We start from the raw sequence: 22,563 nt of genomic DNA on the forward strand, positions 1-22,563 counted from the left end.
TCTGGCTTCGCCACTGCGTGAAATAGTCACGCATTTTCGTGATATAGGGTTGTGTACACTGTAAAAAATGCTTGTGAAATCTACAGTAATTAACTGTGTTCATGCACAGCAAATAACTGTAATAAAGTTCACAGTGGATTACAGTGCATTCAGTGTGAAATCACAGTAGTGTTTTAAAACTGTAAAAATCACAGTAAAAAGGTATGTGCTGTAGAAAATCACAGTAAATAAAATATCCTGCAAAGATTCACAGTAACCAGCAATGTACTGTAGAGACTCACAGTAACCAACATTGTACTGTAGAGACTCACAGTAGGGGTGAGCAGGGGCGAAAGTACCATTTTTCAGAAAAACTTAATTTTAAAAGATAAAGTTTTAGACAGATATATTTTTGCTGTGATCAGTAACTCAAGTTTGGACTATGAATTCCAGGTGAAATTTTGGAAACAAAATGGCCTTAGACTCTTGTCAGCTGGGACGAAAGTAACACACAGGTGGCTCAAAAGTAACAGAACAGAACAAGATAGATTTTTGTGTTACACTTGTTTTTAGTAAATATACATGACTATGATCTTGTTTATATGTATTTTCGGTTAAATTTTGGTTTCATCAAATGTTTCTAAAGCAACCTGACAGTACAAACTTGAAGTGTTGAAAAAACAAACATTTTTAACAGTTTGAACACAATAAAATTAAATCAAATAATAAAATATACATTTTCAACATAATGCAACAGTATTTATTGGCAGTGGTAGAAGAGTAACAAGTGTTACTTTCATCCCGACAGGAACTCCTGACATTTAAACCCGATTGACTTTTATTTTTAAAAACTCTGAGAAATCAAACTTCATGATGTGTTACAGCACATTTTACATTCTGTAAATGTATTTAAGTCCAGTCAACAACAATTTTTGTTAGCAACATGCTGATGTCTAATCTTATTCAGGATACACAAAATAAATTGAAGAAAATTATTTCTTCAATAATCTTTGTTGGGAATACATTTTAAAGTATATTTATTATATTATATTTGAGTATTATGCTAGTAATGACCAATTAGATTTATTTTCTATTTCTTTAAAGGAGAAAGTTCACTATGATTATTGTTTTGTCTACAATATGGTACACACAACATTCCATTAAATATGCTACCACACTGAAATAAATTGTAGGTTACACTTAATACTTATACAACTATAAATAAGTTTTCAACTATGTCAACCAAATTTCACTAATTTGCAACTATATCTCAACTAACTGTCTAACTGTCCTTAGAGTATTAGTAGACTGTTAGGGTTAGGGAAGAGGTTAGGGTTAGTGGAATAAGTTGACATGCACCTGCAAAGATACTTATAGTCAGTTGAATGTCTGTTGAGGGATCATCACAATAAAGTGTGAATAGATATTAAGCAGACAGTCTACTAATACGGTAAATATTGGTAGGATAAATAGTTGCAAAGTTACTTATAATTAGTAAAATGTCTAAAGTGGACTATCGGAAAAAAAAGTGTTACCAAATTGTATTGGCTGACTCGTCATGTTGCTTTGAGTATAATTGGTTAATATGACTGTCATTCAGTAAACTGGCCAATGACTGCTGTGTGAGCACTGGTTTAGTTTGAACAAACTGAGGGTGCATCCCAATTTTACCGTGGCCTGGAAAGGCAAAAATAAATTACAATGGTAAATTACTTATTTACAATATTAAAAACAAATTTACAAGTTTTTTAAACAAATTTACAAGTTTTTTTTAACAAATTTACAAGTTTTTTTAACACATTTACAATGAGTGAATAAATGTACAAGTTTTCTAAACAAATTTACAATGATTGAACAAATTTACAAGTTTTTTAAACAAATTTACATGTTTTTTAACATATTTACAATGAGTGAACAAATGTACATGTTTTTTAACAAATTTACAATGAGTGAACAAATTTACACGTTTTTTTAAAAATTTACAAGTGTTCAAACAAATTTACAATGAGCGAACAAAATTACAAGTTTTAAAACAAATTTACGTTTATTACGGAAAGGGTAGGTACAATACGCTGACGTCACGCATCTGAGCCTCCGGTGGGAGGAAACCCGGAAGTATCGCCGTGAATCACATGAGAGTTGTGAATGCGATGTTGTGTATTAGGCTGTACATAATATTAACGGAAAGAGAGTGATAATATATAACCTTTCATCGCTTCCGAAGTGACTCAAAGGGATATTGGACCTTATTTTCAGGTAAGTGAAATAGTTTTAGTTAGCTAACGCTAGCTTTCCAAGTTGCACACGTTTTGGATGGCAGTTATCAAAATAATTCACTGACTTTCTCATTAGATTACAGACAACACGAGAGGGTGCTTCAAACTTTTTGGACTGCATTGTTCGTTCGCTCCCGGGGTTACATAGACTGAAACGGGGAAGCGTGACGAGTTTGTTTACATGGTGCTGTAAACTCCAACCCAGGAGGACACTATCAGAGGAATCACAGGGATAACATGGTGTGATTTTTTTTGTCAAAACCAGAACTGACTTCCGAATCCACCTGGAACGCATTTACTTTGATGGAGATGTGGGCGGAGGCTAAACCCTCCAAATAGTATATTTAGAGAAATGGAAGTCAGTAAAAATTAAGTTGGACTCGTTTTTTATCTACTGGCTGCTTAACACATGCTTATAAACCCAGGAATAGCACACACACTTCTAACAGACATGCAATGCACACATTAGATACGTGTTAAGTAAATAACTGTACAGTTTTAGAACAACTCATTTCTACATTAAAGAAACTTAATTTCACTCATTGTTCAAAATATAGTTTTATTTATAAATGAACTTCAATGTATATTGTCTCAATTATAAAAAAATATATATGTACATTTTTAGAACCAAACATATTTACATTAAAAGCCAGTGGGTACTAACACACTTTTTTACACAGGGCCATGTAATAAAAACCTTCATTTAAAAAATGCATGTTGTGTTCACTTGGGTTTTATTTTTTGACTAATATTTGAATTTGTTTGATGATCTGAAACATTAAAGTGTGACAAATATGCAATAATAACATGGGAAATCTGGATGGGGGCTAACACCTTTTCACACCACTGTATATACATTTGTTCCAATGTATATTTTCTATCTACTGTACAAATTGTAACAATAAAGCAAAGTAAAAACATTTTAATGAAAAACGTTTGTTTTTGGGATTAAAGTAATTTTTCACCCAAGATATAGATGGTTTGTTTTTTCACTGGAACAGATTTGGAGAAATTAAGCATTACATTGCTTACAATGGGATCCTCTGCAGTGAATGGGTGCCGTGAGAATGAGAGTATTTAACACAAACTATGATTGTGTTTATGGTGTGCAATATAGCGTGTGTTCATGTTTTGTGTGTAAAAAAAGACAATATTTTTCACATACTCTCTAGCGCTGTTTTTACTTTACTAAAAACGAGCTGATGTCTTCCTTGTTCTATAAAGTCCCTCCTTCAGAAATACCTATCGAGTTCTGATTATGTAGTTTGTTTAGTGTGCTGTGATTCAACAGCAGCTTAGTAGAGCCACTTGAGTTTAGCTGGCGACTGACATATTCCAGTGGGCAGAGGTTAGTAAAAAACTCTTCTTTGGATGTCATTCAATCGAGAAGTAGAGGGCTGTAGTCCAAACTGGCCGTTTGCTGCTTTGAAAGGGAAATTCTATTAAAGAAAATATATCGCTTGGTATAGAATTTTGAGCTTTATAATTTTACAGATATTATTTATGCTCTAACAGCAACATTACACACCAACTAAAGTTTAAAAAATGGGATCAGGATAAACGGGACCTTTAAACCTTACAGCTAAATCTGTGGCAGAGAAACAAGAAAAAATGATCCAAGACACAAATGTTGCGATAATCTTCCATAATAGGAGATGTTTCCAGGTAACCATAGTCTTGCAATGCCCCAGAACCACTGTTAGATCTGTGTATTGAGAAAGAGGAGAAAATTACATGTAAAAAAAGAAAGATCAATGAAGTCATGAGATTTATTTGTTCTAATTTTCATCAATGAATTACATGCTTAATTTTTTTTCTGCTCAGGAAACGAATGGTGGTCCTCCTCTTCTTCCTTTAGTGTTTCAATATCACAGACACTGGAAATTAACATAATCATGATTTCAGTCTTGGCAGTCTATCTATCTATCTATCTATCTATCTATCTATCTATCTATCTATCTATCTATCTATCTATCTATCTATCTATCTATCTATCTATCTGACATAAATGACAGTTTGCTTAGGCAACATTAGAGTTTTTGTAATATGATAAAACATTACAATACTGTCACACTCAGAGAGGTTTAAATGATTAAATGAAAATATAATTTATAGTATAAATATAGGTAATTTTAACAAATCGTCTCATTAGTCACTACATAAAATCCTAATCTTTTAAAGATTATTCAGATTATATCATCGAACAAGTTAACGCACCCTTGATTCCTTTGAAGTGTCCTCCTGGGTTGAAGTTTACAGCACCATGTAAACAAACTCGTCACACTTCCTCGTTTCAGTCTATGTAACCCCGGGAGCGAACAAACAATGCAGTCCTGATTAAAAAGTTTGAAGCACCCTCTCGTGTTGTCTGTAATCTAATGAGAAAGTCAGTGAATTATTTTGATAACTGCCATCCAAAACGTGTGCAACTTGGACAGCTAACGTTAGCTAACTAAAACTATTTCACTTACCTGAAAATAAGGTCCAATATCCCTTTGAGTCACTTCGGAAGCGATGAAAGGTTATATATTATCACTCTCTTTCCGTTAATATTATGTACAGCCTAATACACAACATCGCATTCACAACTCTCATGTGATTCACGGCGATACTTCCGGGTTTCCTCCCACCGGAGGCTCAGATGCGTGACGTCAGCGTATTGTACCTACCCTTTCCGTAATAAACGTAAATTTGTTTTAAAACTTGTAATTTTGTTCGCTCATTGTAAATTTGTTTGAACACTTGTAAATTTTTTAAAAAAAACGTGTAAATTTGTTCACTCATTGTAAGTTTGTTAAAAAACATGTACATTTGTTCACTCATTGTAAATATGTTAAAAAACATGTAAATTTGTTTAAAAAACTTGTAAATTTGTTCAATCATTGTAAATTTGTTTAGAAAACTTGTACATTTATTCACTCATTGTAAATGTGTTAAAAAAACTTGTAAATTTGTTAAAAAAAAACTTGTAAATTTGTTAAAAAAATTATAAATTTGTTTAAAAAGTTGTAAATTTGTTTTTAATCTTGTAAATAAGTAATTTACCATTGTAATTTATTTTTGCACCCCGAGGCCACCGTACAATTTAGGGTCTGGATCCTTTAAAAGGCCGCTGACTTTGAAGGCAAGGCTCAATATTTGAAGGCAGCAGCCTCTAAAGGCCACGAAGTGAAATGAAATGAGACGGTCTAGCCTACGGGGGCATCACTTGATTTTCCCGCCCACTACGCTTGTCACTGGGACACAAAAGCTGAGACCTATCAGACTTTTAAAATAAATATGGTGGCAGATTTTTTTATTTTACTTTAGAAAATATAACAAATTGATGCAGATTAAACAATCCAACAGTATGTAAAATTCACCAACCTTAGAAATATACAAAAGCAAAACGCAACACACAACATTGCAGCAATAATATTAATTTACATCACTAAAACATCATTTATAATAGTAAAACAGACACAAGGACCTTTAATTAGCAAAATATACACTTTTATTTAACTACAGTTTTGAATGTTTATTTCAAAATACGCAGACTTCATATTGAATTTTGGGATAGCCAAGGCTGTGAAGGATACATCTATGGATCCTCGGTAGGGCTGTAACGATTTATCGTGCAAATGCGCGTTTTCTCAATTAATGAATTTGCATGAATTACGGTGAAATGCCGCCACATCCAAAAGCCAGGGGGCGCTCTCGTGCAGAAACTCCCTTTGTGCCACAGAAGAAGTAGGCTAGCATTGCAAACGCTGTTCCTGGAAATGTCTACAGGAATATTTATATTGCTGTTCTTCAAATAGTTTCAGGTATTTTCATGATAATAAAGAATATTTTGAATGATTTTGTTTTATTTTGAATGATTATGATTTTTGATGCATAATCAGGCAGGTCTTTTTAATGGGACAAGCTATAGCGTTACAGCCCTAACTCGGTTTCAGTGGGGAAAAGGCCACAGTAAGAGGCTTTTATATAGAGGAGCCTTCGAATTGTGACAGCCTTCGTAACAGCCCGGTGATGTCATTTGCCTTCAGATACGGCCTTGGAAGGCCACAGCCCCTGAATTGGGATGCAGATGACAGTTTAAAGGGCGATTTATAGTCGTGCGTAGGTCCGTAGCTCTGCGAGGCCTGACGCGCACCTCACAAAATTTTTAACAGTGCTGGTCTTCTCAAATTATACACAACAAGTTGCTGTTTCTTCTTCGTTTGTGGGTTAACTTGCTTAGCTTCTTCTTCTGTGACTTCTTTTGCTGCTAAAATATTTAATTTTAGAGAAAATACACATGGTAGGCTAATAGATAGGCCTACTTTAAACAGTATTACACTGAAATCATCTTGCCCATATGCTGGTGAGCCATGAAAACACATAAGCCCTCTGAATGGAGAGCAGTCATGCCCATTAGAGTTTTACCAGTGGCTAAACCTGCACACAGAGTTAAAATTGCACAGTTTCATCAAAGTGAAGTATGTATAAATAACTTAATAAATAACTTTGTTCACATATATGATACATAATCTATAGGAAAAGGTCCATTGTTTGGAGTCATGTTTTGGTGATAACTAGCTGAAACTCAAAGCTGAAATTATTTCGTACTTAAATGTCAATACAGGCACGTTTAATGTTAATTAAACAATAATGTGTTTAAGCATGTTGAATAGAATTAAAACATAAATTCTAACTTTTAATAAATCTTGTAAATATGTGTATTCATACTGTAGGATCCAGTAGATTACTAGCAATTTAAATGAAAATAGCTTTTCAATCCCTTAACATTGTCTGTTGTGGTATGGTTTTACTGACCTTTTTGGGCATATTTTAATGTTACTTATTAACTGTAAAATTAGGATTCTGAATTTAGAATCATTTTTAGAATCAATGGTTGTGTTGTGCACTAGAACTATTTATTTTGGAGTGAAAATATTGTAGACATAAATTTGTTTTGCATTTCAGTTATTATACTTCACAGTAATATTGTGTTTAATAAGAATTGGAGGAAACGTACAGTTTACTTAGTGTACATTTGATTGATAATTAATTATTTTGTTTTATTTACAGATTGTACTGAATTATATTTAGTTATTTTTAGATTGTAACAAAAGTTTAAGATGTTTTAAGATACATTTCTTGGGAATTCATACTTTTTCATCCAAATTAAAATTTTATTTAACAAATGTTAGCATGCATTTATTGAATGTATTTGACTGTAAAAAAATATATAATTTAGTACATATTTGTGAAACAGTAGCATTTTCCCTCAAATCAGAAAACTTATTGTATTGTTTTGTAATTTAGCATATTTAAATTAGATCATTAACGTTGTGACATGATCACACAAGATACATGTTTTACCACTCATTATATTGTGACTTATGTATATTTGAGTTTAAATTAGTTTTACATGTTTATTTAGCCATTTTATCCTTTTGCTATTTTATGTGTGTATGTCTTTTATTTTGCCTCGTCTGCCTGTCATGTGAGGGGTCACATGACATGGAACTTTGTATAAAAGGAAGGAGCAGGAGCACATGGTTAGCTGACGCTATAGCTAAAACAAGCGGTTGTTTGTGTATTTGGGCTTACCTGTTCAGTTACGTTTTATGGACTTTCGATATCACTTTCTTGGATTTTATATAGACGGTCGAAACTTTGCACATTTGGACTTTTAACACACTTGGACTTTTATATTGTTTTAGATTTGTTTTTTGTATTTCCTTCTTTTAACAGTCTTGAGTTTTTAAATAATTGTAACTCAACCTTTAAGGCTGGCCATTACAACTTTATTTTAACATTGATGAATGTTTACAGAAAATAACTAACCAATCAAATGCTGTAGGGAAAACCACAATGAACTATATATTAAAAACATATAATCTCTGCTTAGTTACTTGTCAATGTCTGCCAGTAAATTACTGTGGAAAAAAAATCACAGTAGTTACCTGGCAGCCATTGACAATAGTAATTTACTGTAGAAAAAAAATCACAGTAGTTAACTGGCAGCCATTGACAAGTAACTTACTGTGGAAAAGAAATCACAGTATTTAACTGGCAGCCATTGACAAGTAACTTACTGTACGGAAAAATCACAGTAGTTAACTGGCAGCAATTGACAAGTAACTTACTGTACGGAAAAATCACAGTAGTTAACTGGCAGCAATTGACAAGTAACTTACAGTACGGCAAAATCACAGTAGTTAACTGGCAGCCATTGACAAGTAACTTACAGTACGGCAAAATCACAGTATTTAACTGGCAGCAATTGACAAGTAACTTACTATAGAAAAAAACCACAGTAGTTAACTGGCAGCAATTGACAAGTAACTTACTGTGCTTTTTCTAAAGTAAGTTACTTGTCAATTGCTGCCAGTTAATTACTGTGAATTTCACAATATGTTTTTTACAGTGTATATATACAGTTTATTAACTCCTTCACAGAATTTCATAAAATATATTGGGACATAACGTGAGCTAACGCATTGATACAGTGCTATATAAGGATCAAATTCATACATCTTGGGTCTTAAACCGTTTTATTCATTTCTGCCCGGAATAATAAAAAAACAATAATCGGGAAATTAACATGACCCTTAACGCATAAATACAGTGCTATTTAAAGATCAAGATTAATCTATATACCTTATTAATGAGCCATATACAGTTTTAATAATTCCTGTGCAGAATAAAAAAAAACCTTAACACAACCTTTAGGACATTAACATGACGCTTAATGCATGCTAATGCATTAAATACAATGCTTTTAAGATCAAAATCACTTTATTAATAAGTCACATATTCCTGCACAGAATTAAAAAACATATTGGGACATTAACGTGACGCAGTAATTAATTTAGTCATATATTTTGGTTTGTCCAACTAAAAAATCACCCAAGTGACATAAAGAGATTTTATTAAGTTATTTTATTTTAGTGATATTTAAGCCCCTGAATTATTTAGTTTAATTAATTACTGCGTCACGGTAATGTCCCAATATGTTGGGACAATATATGGGCAGGAATACATAAAACAGAATATGTATATGACTTATTAATAGTGATTTTAATCTTGTACTGTATTTAATGCAATAGCATGCATTAGCATCGCTGGTCAAACTGTGCAGCCTCTTTGCTTAACATAAAAGTGCTCAACCTGTTCGGCAGGTCCAACCATAGGGATTTTTAAAAATATATGGGGATCATTGAACGGCTCCTCCCCAAATGGCATAGCCTTGATGAAAAGCCGCGCCGATGAATGCTTGTTTATTGCAGTACATATGCGGTCGGATTGATCCATCAAGCAGATAGACTATTTGATAGAAAGTGTGGATTAAGGATGTTTAAAATCTCTAGCTTGGTGGTCAGTACATGAATGGATCAAATCAGCACATTTGCAAAGGTTTGTCTCCATATGGCTATATAATAAAAACAAATAAGAAGGGTAACTTTGCAGTATCACATTATATATTTTCTATAAGTGATTTTCATATTATAAACGAGAGTATTCAACTGCAATATGGCAATATCCTCACAACATTATTATTTCTCAAAACTTTGACAAAAATTATTTTCAAAGGAACTGTATTATTACAGTTATTCAAAGATGCACACATTATTCCGCATATGATTTAAATATTAGTCGAGAGTATATAACGGCAATGAACGTCTTATATGGCAATAAATATCCACATAACTTCAAATAACAGCATAATGAAATTAATAAAAAGACAAGGAAGCAGGATTGGCATGTAAATTGTATTATTATTACCGGAAAAACAGCAAAATAACTGAAATAAACTCTGAGGTAAATGAACAATAACAGTGGAAAAAACTGTATAATAACAGTACTAATAAAGAAAAATCTATCAAAACTTTATATGACAAAAATTATATTTAAAGTTATTCAAAGATGCTAGGGGTGACCCCGAATAGTCGAAGATTCGATGCATCGATAGGAGAAGCCTGATTCGACTACCAATCTCACAGTCCAATCGTCGCAGATGTGTTATGAAATGAGGATCATTCAATTTTAGCCGTATATGGGTTCACACATTATCTGATTTCACATATAACAGCTTTCTCACAATATATTAATATACAGCATATTATTATAATGCTGCAAATAATGTGTGAAGTAACAGCTTTCAATAAATATTTTTAAAATGCGTTAATAAATCCAACATCCCCTGTGACCGGGCTACACGGAGGTTTCTTAGTTAATAAAACATTGCCTCTTTGTTTCTACATTTAAAAGACAAAGCTGGCAATTATATTATGGCTATAGATTTCTATTCTTTCAATAATTTATTTTATTTTATTTATAAATCACTCTGGGTTATCTGATTTGATTTAACTATTTGGCTTGTGTTTTGTTTCTGTGCACTTGAGGCATTTTGAATATTTGTTCTGCACCTTGTTACTTCTGATGACCTTATTTTATTTAAAAAATGTATCTATTATAAAACGTAAATTCTGATCTAATTTAAGTCTGTAAATTTTGGATAGCTTTTCGTTGTATCAATGTTGCGCTACTGCGTGGTGGCCATGCTTGCGCATGTAATTTAGCCGAACAGGCTAGGTGCTCTGCCTCTCATATTTAGGAGTTCATCAAACTAAACATTAAAAAACGGATGTTTTTCGACGGGTATAAGTTTTTAAAATGTATTTATCATACATTTTGGTTATCTTGTCAAAAGTTAAACTACAAAACAGGTAAGCCGTTATTTAAAATTTCGGTGATGAAACGGAAACTATCTGCACCGAACCTATTTCTGCCTGACTTTTCTTGTGATTTAATATTATGGTTGGTGTTCACTTTTAAATGATAGCAAAGAGATTCCTGAAATAAATAATATCATCAGGTCTTTCTGTATCTAAAGTGAATACAGAGAGGATCAAAGTCAGAGCAAGCAAACAGGTATTTCTGTGCTAAATAATAACGCATAGTGTCTATAAAATCATTAATTTCAGTGTTTTTCATGTTATAAATTAACGTTTAATGAATTGTAAATAAAGATTAGTTTTTATCATTTACAGTCACAATCACAAATTATTTGTCATTTCTCATTTGTCGGGTTTTTTTTTTTTTGGTCATGACTGCTTTGACGTGCTATATCTCCAAATTAAATAAAAACACTGAATTAGCCGAGGTTTCCAAGGCAGAATCACCTTTGTTATTTTTTTAGGTTTAGTTATCAAAATGTATTTTTGTGTGATGTTCTGTAGATCTTGGCTTTAAAATGTTATGAGGAATAAATAAACAAATGTTGCCTTATATATTTTACCTTAAAAAAAAATAAATATATAAATGCATCGTCAGTTTTGTCTTCGTTCATCACTTGAAAGACAGTTTTGGTCACTTTAACAGAAAGTTGTTTATGTGTGCTGCTTGTGAAAGAAAATAAAAGTTAACAATTTGTACCTGGTCTGGCCCCCTCCCAACCCATGCAGACAAACATAGATATGATTCGACTATCGGTCGACTATGGAAAGATTCGACAATTCTGATTCAAATACGTAAATCCTTAGTCGAGGACACCCCTAATAAAATTCATACACCTTAGGCTCGTGTATATATACAATATACAGTTTTATTAACTCCTTCCCAGAATTTCATAAAAAATATTGGGACATAACGTGAGCTAACGCATCGATACAGTGCTATATAAGAATCAAATTCATACATCTTGGGTCTTAAACCGTTTTATTCATTCCTGCTCGGAATAATAAAAAATAAACCATCGGGGCATTAACATGACGCTTAACGCATAAATACAGTATGTAAAGATCAAGATTGATCTATATACCTTATTAATGAGCCAAACTTCATATACAGTTTTATTAATTCCTGTGCAGAATTAAAAAAAAACTTAACACAACCGACATTAACATGACGCTTAATGCAAAATCACTTTATTAATAAGTCACATAGTTCGTTTTATTTATTCCTGCACAGAATTAAAAAACATATTGGGACATTAACTGGCTCATGATACAGTGCTATGTAAGGATCAAATTCATACACCTTGGGTCTTATACGGTTTTATTAATTCGTGCACAGTAGGCCATTAAAAAGTAGGGACATTAATGTGACGCCTAACGCATTAATACAGTCAGGGGCGGAGTGGGACCAAAAAATCTATCGGGAAATTCCGTATACCACCAGCCCTCCGTGGTAAAAAAACGGTCTTGTATTTAAACTAGGGTATACAAATCGTAATCAATCTGCAAAAAAAAAAAAAAAAAAAAAACATTTTCATAATAATAATAAAATCATTAAATCATGGATAATTTTCCTAAATGAGTAACTATACAAAATTATACCTGTTCGAAAGACGGAGTTGCGCACCTGTCAATCAGCTATTACATAACAGAGCCAGGCCAGAGATGAACGTGTTCATGAATAATGTGTGCATCTTTTAGGGGTGTCCTCGACTAAGGATTTACGTATTTGAATCAGAATTGTCGAATCTTTCCATAGTCGACCGATAGTCGAATCATATCTATGTTTGTCTGCATGGGTTGGGAGGGGGCCAGACCAGGTACAAATTGTTAACTTTTATTTTCTTTCACAAGCAGCACACATAAACAACTTTCTGTTAAAGTGACCAAAACTGTCTTTCAAGTGATGAACGAAGACAAAACTGACGATGCATTTATATATTTTTTTTTTTTTTAAGGTAAAATATATAAGGCAACATTTGTTTATTTATTCCTCATAACATTTTAAAGCCAAGATCTACAGAACATCACACAAAAATACATTTTGATAACTAAACCTAAAAAAATAACAAAGGTGATTCTGCCTTGGAAACCTCGGCTAATTCAGTGTTTTTATTTAATTTGGAGATATAGCGCGTCAAAGCAGTCATGACCAAAAAAAAAAACCCGACAAATGAGAAATGACAAATAATTTGTGATTGTGACTGTAAATGATAAAAACTAATCTTTATTTACAATTCATTAAACGTTAATTTATAACATGAAAAACACTGAAATTAATGATTTTATAGACACTATGCGTTATTATTTAGCACAGAAATACCTGTTTGCTTGTTCTGACTTTGATCCTCTCTGTATTCACTTTAGATACAGAAAGACCTGATGATATTATTTATTTCAGGAATCTCTTTGCTATCATTTAAAAGTGAACACCAACCATAATATTAAATCACAAGAAAAGTCAGGCAGAAATAGGTTCGGTGCAGATAGTTTCCGTTTCATCACCGAAATTTTAAATAACGGCTTACCTGTTTTGTAGTTTAACTTTTGACAAGATAACCAAAATGTATGATAAATACATTTTAAAAACTTATACCCGTCGAAAAAAATCCGTTTTTAATGTTTAGTTTGATGAACTCCTAAATATGAGAGGCAGAGCACCTAGCCTGTTCGGCTAAATTACATGTGCAAGCATGGCCACCACGCAGTATCGCAACATTGATACAACGAAAAGCTATCCAAAATTTACAGACTTAAATTAGATCAGAATTTACGTTTTATAATAGATACATTTTTTAAATAAAATAAGGTCATCAGAAGTAACAAGGTGCAGAACAAATATTCAAAATGCCTCAAGTGCACACACAGGAAAATCCCCAGTGTTAAATTAACTCTACCAGTGTTAAATCAACACTATTTGGTGTTTATATAATCCACACCAAGATCGGTGTTAAAAAAGACTGGCGTTAAAAATATAACTCTGAATCAGTGTTAAAGTTAATGAGATAATGAAGTGATGATTAAGACATTAATGGTGAACACCTGCTGGTCATTCAAATCAATTACATTTTGGACATTTTCCTGTCTCTAAATTTTTATTTTGATGACTCGTTTTCTGGAGAAAATACTAAAATAATAAAGACAAATTATTAAATGCAATAGATGAATACTGTTGGGTGTATGCCTCCAAGAGCTGCAATCTTTCACGTTTGCCTCTCTATCAGCATCTCTGTTTGAAAAATAAAATGATAACTTGCAGAGTTATTTTCTAAATGGATAAGTTTAACTTCTAAACAGCTGTCAGAACAAAATACAAGTGCTCAACTATTCCAGTATCCACACGCGTGATTTAGTAGACAAATATTCTCTCTGATGTGATGTCTCACAAGTCAAATAGACATTTATCACAAAATGTATCACATTAAATCTTAAGTTTGTGTTTGTTAAGAGTTCATTTGAAGTCACCAGTACTGTGATTAGTGTTTCCTTTAGTTAGGCATTTGTCCCTTGATCTCCTCTGATCTAACTCTCCTCTTTTAGCAATAGCAACAATGTTTTAGTAAGATCACTTGTTCATTGCTTCATGTAAAGGGAAAACCTTCCAGACCTTCTCAGTTTATTTTTATTATATTCTACTCTACAAATCATTGAAACATTTGGTCACAAATTAATTATGAAGAAAAAGGCATAAAAAAACTCTATGCAAATGACATTGAATGAGACTGCCGTATATGCTTTAGTGTTTTTTTTGTTGTTTTGTTTTTTGCTTAAGAGAGACTTCATGATTTCTGATACAAATCTCAACAATGGTGACAGTTAATGGTAAGAAAGTTGCTAAATTTTTGTCATGTTGCAATGCATGATGGGATTTATGAATGAGTTTTCTACAATCCTGTTACCCAGCATGCATTGCGGCATGAAGCTTTGTTGTTGTTTGTCACCATGATTGTGTTTTATAGGCTGATTGTTGAAGTCTCAGTGTGTCTGACTTACACCACAGATTAGATTTGGGTAAACAATATTTAACTCTTCAGGGTATGTGGACTTTTACAGCACTATTGGATTTCATGGGAGCCTCACAGGGTTGGCAGAACATAAATTAAAAACTTATATTCAGTGATTACTTTTTTATGATATCATTGAATCCCAAGACTTGTACTTTCATAATAATTAACATAGCAACAGTAATAGACTTCATTTCTCTCATCTTCCTCTGCTTTAACAAATGTGTTTTCTAAACACACTGCCACAATGAGCAGAAGAAAACTAACACTAAACTTCAAGACCCAAGTACCCAACTAAAGGAAACACTAATCGGAGCAATGGTGACTTACTTTATTAACCAGATTTACAGCAGTTCTTTAGAAGTTAAACCTATCATCCATGTAACTCTGCAAGCAAGTTGTAATTTTAGTTTTCAAACAGAGATGATGATAGTGTTCATTTAACTATGGTGATTTCATCTATTGCATTTAATAATTTGGCTTTCTTTCTCATTTTAGTATTACTTTCTCCAGAAAAAGAGTCAACAAAATAAAAATTTAAAGACAGGAACCATTCCAAAATTGAGTTGATTTGACATGGAATGACCAGCAGGTGTTCACTATTAATGACTCAATCACTTCATTATCTTATTAACTTTAACACTGATTTAGTGTTTTTTTAACACCAATCTTGGTGTGGATTATATAAACACCGAGCAGTGTTAATTTAACACTGGGGATTTTGCTGTGCAGAAACAAAACACAAGCCAAATAGTTAAATCAAATCAGATAACCCAGAGTGATTTATAAATAAAATAAAATAAATTATTGAAAGAATAGAAATCTATAGCCATAATATAATTGCCAGCTTTGTCTTTTAAATGTAGAAACAAAGAGGCAATGTTTTATTAACTAAGAAACCTCCGTGTAGCCCGGTCACAGGGGATGTTGGATTTATTAACGCATTTTAAAAATATTTATTGAAAGCTGTTACTTCACACATTATTTGCAGCATTATAATAATATGCTGTATATTAATATATTGTGAGAAAGCTGTTATATGTGAAATCAGATAATGTGTGAACCCATATACGGCTAAAATTGAATGATCCTCATTTCATAACACATCTGCGACGATTGGACTGTGAGATTGGTAGTCGAATCAGGCTTCTCCTATCGATGCATCGAATCTTCGACTATTCGGGGTCACCCCTAAATTTTATACTTAATAGCAATGTATTAATGCATTGAGCTGCGATAAGCGTCACTACTCAGATGGTTTAAATGAAATTCTGGGCACTTATTCATAAAACGTGGGCACGATTTAACTTAATCGAGGGAACGAATTAATAAAATGTGGGCACGTTTTAACTTAATCGAGGGAACAAATTACTAAAACGTGCACACAATTTAGCTTAAACGAGGGAACAAATTACTAAAACGTGCGCACGATTTACTAATTCGTGGTAACGAATTGCTAATTCGTGGCCACGATTTAAAAAAAAGTTTTACCATGTCATGAGAAGGGCTCCGTAGAAAATAGATTGAAAGACACATACAAATTACAAAATGTATGTATATATACAATAGTCTTGATGATCTACCCGGAAAAAGAAAATCCTCCACAATACCTTAAAGGAAAATAAAAAAGAAGACACTGGTTCTTTTGTTTTCATATACATTAGCTCTCTGCATATAAAAATGGGCTGGGTCTCGGACCTCATAGCTCCTTCGCATCCAGTGGTTGAAAACAAGAAGATTTTACTGATCTTCAAACTAAGAAAACAAAGGTATTTGAAGGTCTAATACATATTCAAAGAGTGTCATATCCATAGGGGGTTTCCAGAGCCCAAGGCAAGTAGGATCGGAGGAAGCTACTGGTTGAGCCACCTGTTGGACTATTGCGTTAAACACTTCTGAGATAAACCATGATACATGGTATTATCATGTGGTCAGTAAGCACCAGAAGTAAGTGTAATTTTTGTCATTTAAGATGTAAAGTCTGGCAACTCTTCACACAAACGGCTCAATGCAAGGGGCGGGATATAAGGTTGTCCCTCAAAATGCCTCTGCACGCAATAGGATAGCGTAGACCCCGAAGCCATTTGTTTTGAGAATAATGGCTGGCTGATGAAGTTATTGGCTGGCTAGCCGGCTCAGCCGAAACCTAAATGGCTGCTGCAGCCGCCAAACTTTTCATAGCTGCAAATGGCTGAAGCTGCCACATGTCTACAGATGTCTACGTTATACTGATTAACAGTGTTGGGAAAATTACTTACAAAGTGTAATACATTATATATTACAAATTACTGTAATTTGAAAGTAATTAGTCACATTACAATCATGGGCGTAGATTTAGGGTGGGACGCTAGGGACATGTCCCTAGCAATATTCAGGGAAGACTGAATTGTCCCTAGCAATAATTTCGACCAAACAATTAATCTGTATTTATATATAACCACTAATGTCCTTCTTATTCTTGTGTTTTCTATTTTTTACTTATTATATTTTTTTTCAGGAATCATTTAAATGAGACTAGAAATCTTTTGCAATCCCGTTCTGTAAAAATGACGCTCTATGTGGTACACAAACGGTTAACAGCTTTCGTTCTCTGCAATGCCCGCCTCCGTAACTCACATCGCTAATATGATTGGCTTTGCATTTCTTTAGTCCCGCCTCTCTAATCACATTGCTAATATGATTGGATTAGCATTTCTTGAGTCCCGCCTCTCTAAATCACATCACTTTATGGCTTGTCTTTACTCGCTACGTGTGATAGGATGGTTTCACTTTGTACAACGTGCCAAAGTTCACTCAACAAGACGCGCGTGATTATTCGGGCTACAGGTAAGTGAGGAAGAAAGTATTATTATACCCACTGTAACTGTTTCATTCACAAAATACGGAACAAGTTGTGTCACATAATGATTCAAGGACAGTGTTTTCACCAATACACGACAATCCCATGTTAACCTGAGGAGTTGCAAACTTTTGTCAACCTTTTATAAACGGGGTAGCAAGGTTATTTAGGGGGTCCCTAATCCATGAAAGAAAATAACCCCAACATGGTAAAAACATGAATTCATGTCATGATTGCTGAATACTTTACATTACTGCACTGTGGTTATTACTTGCACAGATGTAGACATAATGTAAGGTTGCATTTTAAACTTAAAATTATTTTTTTTCACACGGATTAACTGTCTTTTAATGAAAAGAAGATTTAATGTGAACTACAGAAACGTTAATAAACGTTGTTCAGGAAACAGCATGATATATATACCAACTTCAACACTGGGATTTTTTTGGCAAAATTAAATTAAGAATTAAATATTAATTGCATATTCTTCATTGTAATAAAGTAAATATGGTTATATCTTACAATGTGATTTTCTTTTTTTTTTTACAAAGACTTAAACAGTTACTGTTTATTAGGCTCTAGGACATAACAAATTGTTTATTATAAATTTGGGATGGCCGGGGGTGGCGATCAGATGTTACTGAGTAAAGTGCATACTGAGTTGTCTGTTGTTTGTGTCAAGTAAACGGTGATAAACAGTTTTTGCAATGCAACCATTTTATTTATGTCCCCACCAATGCCAGAATCAAACCTACGCCCTTGATTACAATATTACTGTCTCTGAACTGTAATGAATTACGTTACTTTTGAGTTACTTTAATCAAAATAACAGAAGTATGACTAGGCATTATACAATTTTAAAATGTAGTTTATTGCTGCATAAATCTAGAAGTTATGTGTTTGCCCTCGAGCTTTGAATAGGCACAGTGAAGACTTATGACAAAATACAATAACAATCACTGTCAGAATTATAAACATAGACAAATGATCTGGTAAAAGTCTGGTAAATTATGGTACACAATCACATAACCAAAAACAATAGAGCTAGAGCCCACTATAATGCTACCTATAGACTAATAACATGGCAAAACACGCAACCTCTTTTCATTTCTATTCTTTAATTCACTTTTAATTCAGATTCACAGCACAAACCTGGCATGCACTGGGTTGAATGAATGAATGAATATAGGTTCCCATACAAAGGTTGGTAAAAACTTTTAACATTGATGTTTAGAAGTCTACACTAATTTTACGTTGTAGTTTTGGTTGCTGTTTGTAATAAAACTGTAGATAGCATAGCAATAGCCTAGCAATCTATTATGTATCTGGACTGTAACCATAGCAACGTTAGCTTACCTTGTCATTGCTGGTGTGATATGGATTTTACTGGCAAGCTTTATAAAAGTCTCTTTACTTCTGGGGTTCAAGCAGCATGGGAGACTGATAGAAAGAAACTTTCTGTTGCTTTTACTTAGTGCTCTCATTCGCAGAATTATGCGTGTGCGGCGCTACCGGACCTGATTGCGACCACTCTAGTCAATGTTATACAGCACGGACTTCCCAGAAGCGGCTCTTATAAGAAACGCGTCTATATTTGACTTCACCGATTCCAAATCGCAGTTACAATACAAAATTAAAGTAAAAATGAACATGCTGCATACAGCACCCTGAAACAGACATACAAACGTTATTTTACCCGCAGCGTTTTCCTGTGTGGATGCTGGTCGCGCTCATTGGTCAAAATTAAAAATAACACGGTCTATTTTTGAAATGCATTGTTGTGACGCGCACGTTACTAATGCATCGCTTCTTCTGTACAGAAAACGAGCAATTTTAATTTCCCAATCCGAAGACTGCAGCCTCCGGAGGTCGCATTTTACGCTGCCTACGTCATCAACACTGTCTTATTTCAAAATATCAACAATTATAAAGTTTATTCTTATTATAAGTTAATCGTAAATTGTTGTAATATGCGTATGGCTTGCGAATGTAATGCTCAGTTTACTTAAATAAACCAGGCTTGATGACGTATGCAGCCTGCATATGCGACCTCCACAGGTTGCAACCCCTCTGTGTATTGTAGCAACGAGCGAGCACAAGACTGTGCTGTTATGAAACCAATCGGAAAATAGATCTCGTGTATTGTTTATATATTTCGTGTGTGTATGTCTTTATTTGATAGAATTATTATTTGATTGCAAATAATTCTAGCCGGCTCAGCCAAACTTTATCAGCTGGCGGCTCAATTTGGCTTAGGAAATTATTGGCTGATGGCGGCTGAACTTCTAAATGGCGCAAATGGCGGCGCCTGGCGGCGGCTTCGGGGTCTAGGATAGCGCTATGACCAATCAGAGCAACGAAGAAGGTGACGTAGTTACCGTAACCATTCGGCAAAACTCCAAACACATCTTTCTTTCTTAAAAATGACTTCAGTAGGGTTATTTGCTCTTCTCTCAAAGAAAAACATAAGTCTAAGTCCTCCAGAGTCGCGGCCACAGCCGCTTCAAAAGAAAGCTGTTCGCCAGCAGCAGCAGCCATTCTTTGTTTTCAAGTAGGAACCGTTGCAGCTCTGTCGTCATCATGTTAAGCCCGCCCCACAGACGCTACACACGATGTGATTGGCCTGACCAAATTTTGGTTTTTGGCAAATATATTTTGCGGCCGCTAGGGTGCGTCTAGATTTCTAGGCTACCCATCTACAACAGTGTACAACCATTCTTTCAGTACACTTTTCTAGAAAAGATGGCACATGAAAACAATTTAGCTGAAAATTAACCCTAACACTGCAATATAGGACCGCTCCAGCTAGTCATTTTAAGCACCTGCGGTCCTCTGACAAGGACCTGCTGGCCACTCCCCGCACCAGGTTGCAGACTTTTGGGAACAGGGCCTTCTCTGCAAATACCCCCAGACTCTGGAACAGTCCACCACTTTATGTCCGCTCTGCCCTGTCCCTGCTAATGTTCAAAAAGCACCTCAAAACATTTCTTTGCACTAACTCCTTTTTTGTCCCCTAACCCCTCCCAATTTGTTAAGCAACCTTGGGTACCATGAAAGGCGCTACTGTATATAAGTCTAAGTTTTTATTATTTTTATTATTATTATCATTAAGCATTACACAGGTCTAGTTAAAAATAAGCTTCTCTTATTACTTTAATGACAGTAGGAACCCAATGCAGAAGCTAGGAAAACTCAAGTCAATGCATGGTCAAAGGCTGTCATGTTTCTTTTCCACAAAAGCAAGATAATGTGTTGGTGACAAATGGACCAAAGCCTGTTCAGTAGCCTGCTTTGTGCAATAAGAAATGATTACAGGAACAGTAAGACAGTTATTGCAAACAAATCTCAGGAGGTGTGTAGAGCAGCAGATAAACTATGATATAAACAAGAGTACATATAAGGTCAGCATCAGCACAGTAAATGCTTAGTTCCACACAGGCGTTACCTGTCTGCTGAGGTCAGGAAAGGAGTAATTGCATCGCTATTATAGAATTCTGCCTGAGTTCCATTAAGGTGGCCTCATTAGCCCTGGCTGGTGCTTAAACTGGGAGGTAAAGTGGTAGGGGTTCAAATCCTTGTTGATCACAGAAAAGTCTGATAAATTTGCCAGCGTGCCCCATAATTGATTATGGAATCTCACCTGTAAAGTAGCCTGATAATACCATCCTCTGCTAATTTGCTTCGCTTGGTAGACAGAGTCTGGCTGAGCATAATTGATAGGTGTTTACCTTCTTGTGGGGGGCTTGTCTTAAGATTAAATTCATTGGTGTAAACGTAAGCCAATCACATAACGTTTGGTTACATGTATGAAGCAAGGGTAAAAAAAAATATATTACAATAAAGGAGTAAATACTCAAAACTGGAATGATATGCAGTGGGTGTATGACTGTATTTATATATACAGACAATACTGAGATTGAGATGAGATTTAGATGTTTAAATCAGAAATCAGTATTCAACTATGGGTGGGGCAAATGCAGATATGAAACATGAACCAGATTGTTTGGCAACATTGCTGCCTTGCATATATCATTAAATTGTCCAATATTGTCCAAGAAAACTGTTCATCAGAATTTCAAAAACTGCATTGTTCACCAAACAAAAATTGTGCTATGAAGAGTTAATATAGGAAAAGGATGATTTCTTGTTATTTTCTCGATCAGGAAATTGCACCAAAGATTAGAGTTTGACCCAGTAATCATCGAACCTCTTCGAGATAAACACCTCTGTTATTGTGGGATAACTGACTCATTGTAAAGACTCACCAGGGTACAGCTCAGGGTTCTCATCAGACTGCTGGAAAGACAGACTGCCTTTGAAGTCCTTTCATCTGGCATGAAGTCTTTTTGCTCAGCAAGGCAACGATCAATGGAGACAGATTTAATCGTTTTAAGGGAATATGCTGCAAAGCACTATAAATGTTTGATTCTGCAAAAGAGCTTGATTCTTTTTAAGATAGTATGACAATGGGGGGGGGGGGGTTAAAATAAAAAAATAGAAAGCTTTAAATCTTCGGAAAATTGTGGTGTTTTCAAGTGACTATTACTTTTTTAAAAGGCAAAGATGAGAGAGTTTGAACTGGTTGATCACCTGGAATCTCTGCACATATTTTATCCAGTCTGTGGAGCATATCAGTTTTGCACATTTCTTACTGCTTAATGCGCTATTCAGTATATTCATATTTGTACAGTGTAGTTTTTCTTAAATCTTGTTTTGCAGAATTCACAATTTTCTTTCAGGTCTTTTAACAGCGT

At 34.2% G+C, this 22,563-nt stretch overlaps 1 protein-coding gene and 1 long non-coding RNA gene across 2 annotated transcripts in view; both read right to left on the reverse strand.

Annotated features, from left to right (window-relative positions):
• The window catches only part of hcrtr2 (hypocretin (orexin) receptor 2), a 58,892-nt gene that overhangs the window by 35,603 nt on the left and 726 nt on the right, over positions 1–22,563 (reverse strand). The window lies entirely within an intron of this gene.
• Positions 3,694–4,862, reverse strand: LOC135731475 (uncharacterized). Its single transcript, XR_010526321.2, has 4 exons — positions 4,727–4,862; positions 4,473–4,630; positions 4,056–4,132; positions 3,694–3,960 (listed from the first exon to the last, which is right to left on the reverse strand). It is a non-coding gene; the product is annotated as an uncharacterized lncRNA (long non-coding RNA).

Source organism: Paramisgurnus dabryanus, chromosome 20, assembly GCF_030506205.2.
Source record: "Paramisgurnus dabryanus chromosome 20, PD_genome_1.1, whole genome shotgun sequence".
NCBI lineage: Eukaryota > Metazoa > Chordata > Actinopteri > Cypriniformes > Cobitidae > Paramisgurnus > Paramisgurnus dabryanus.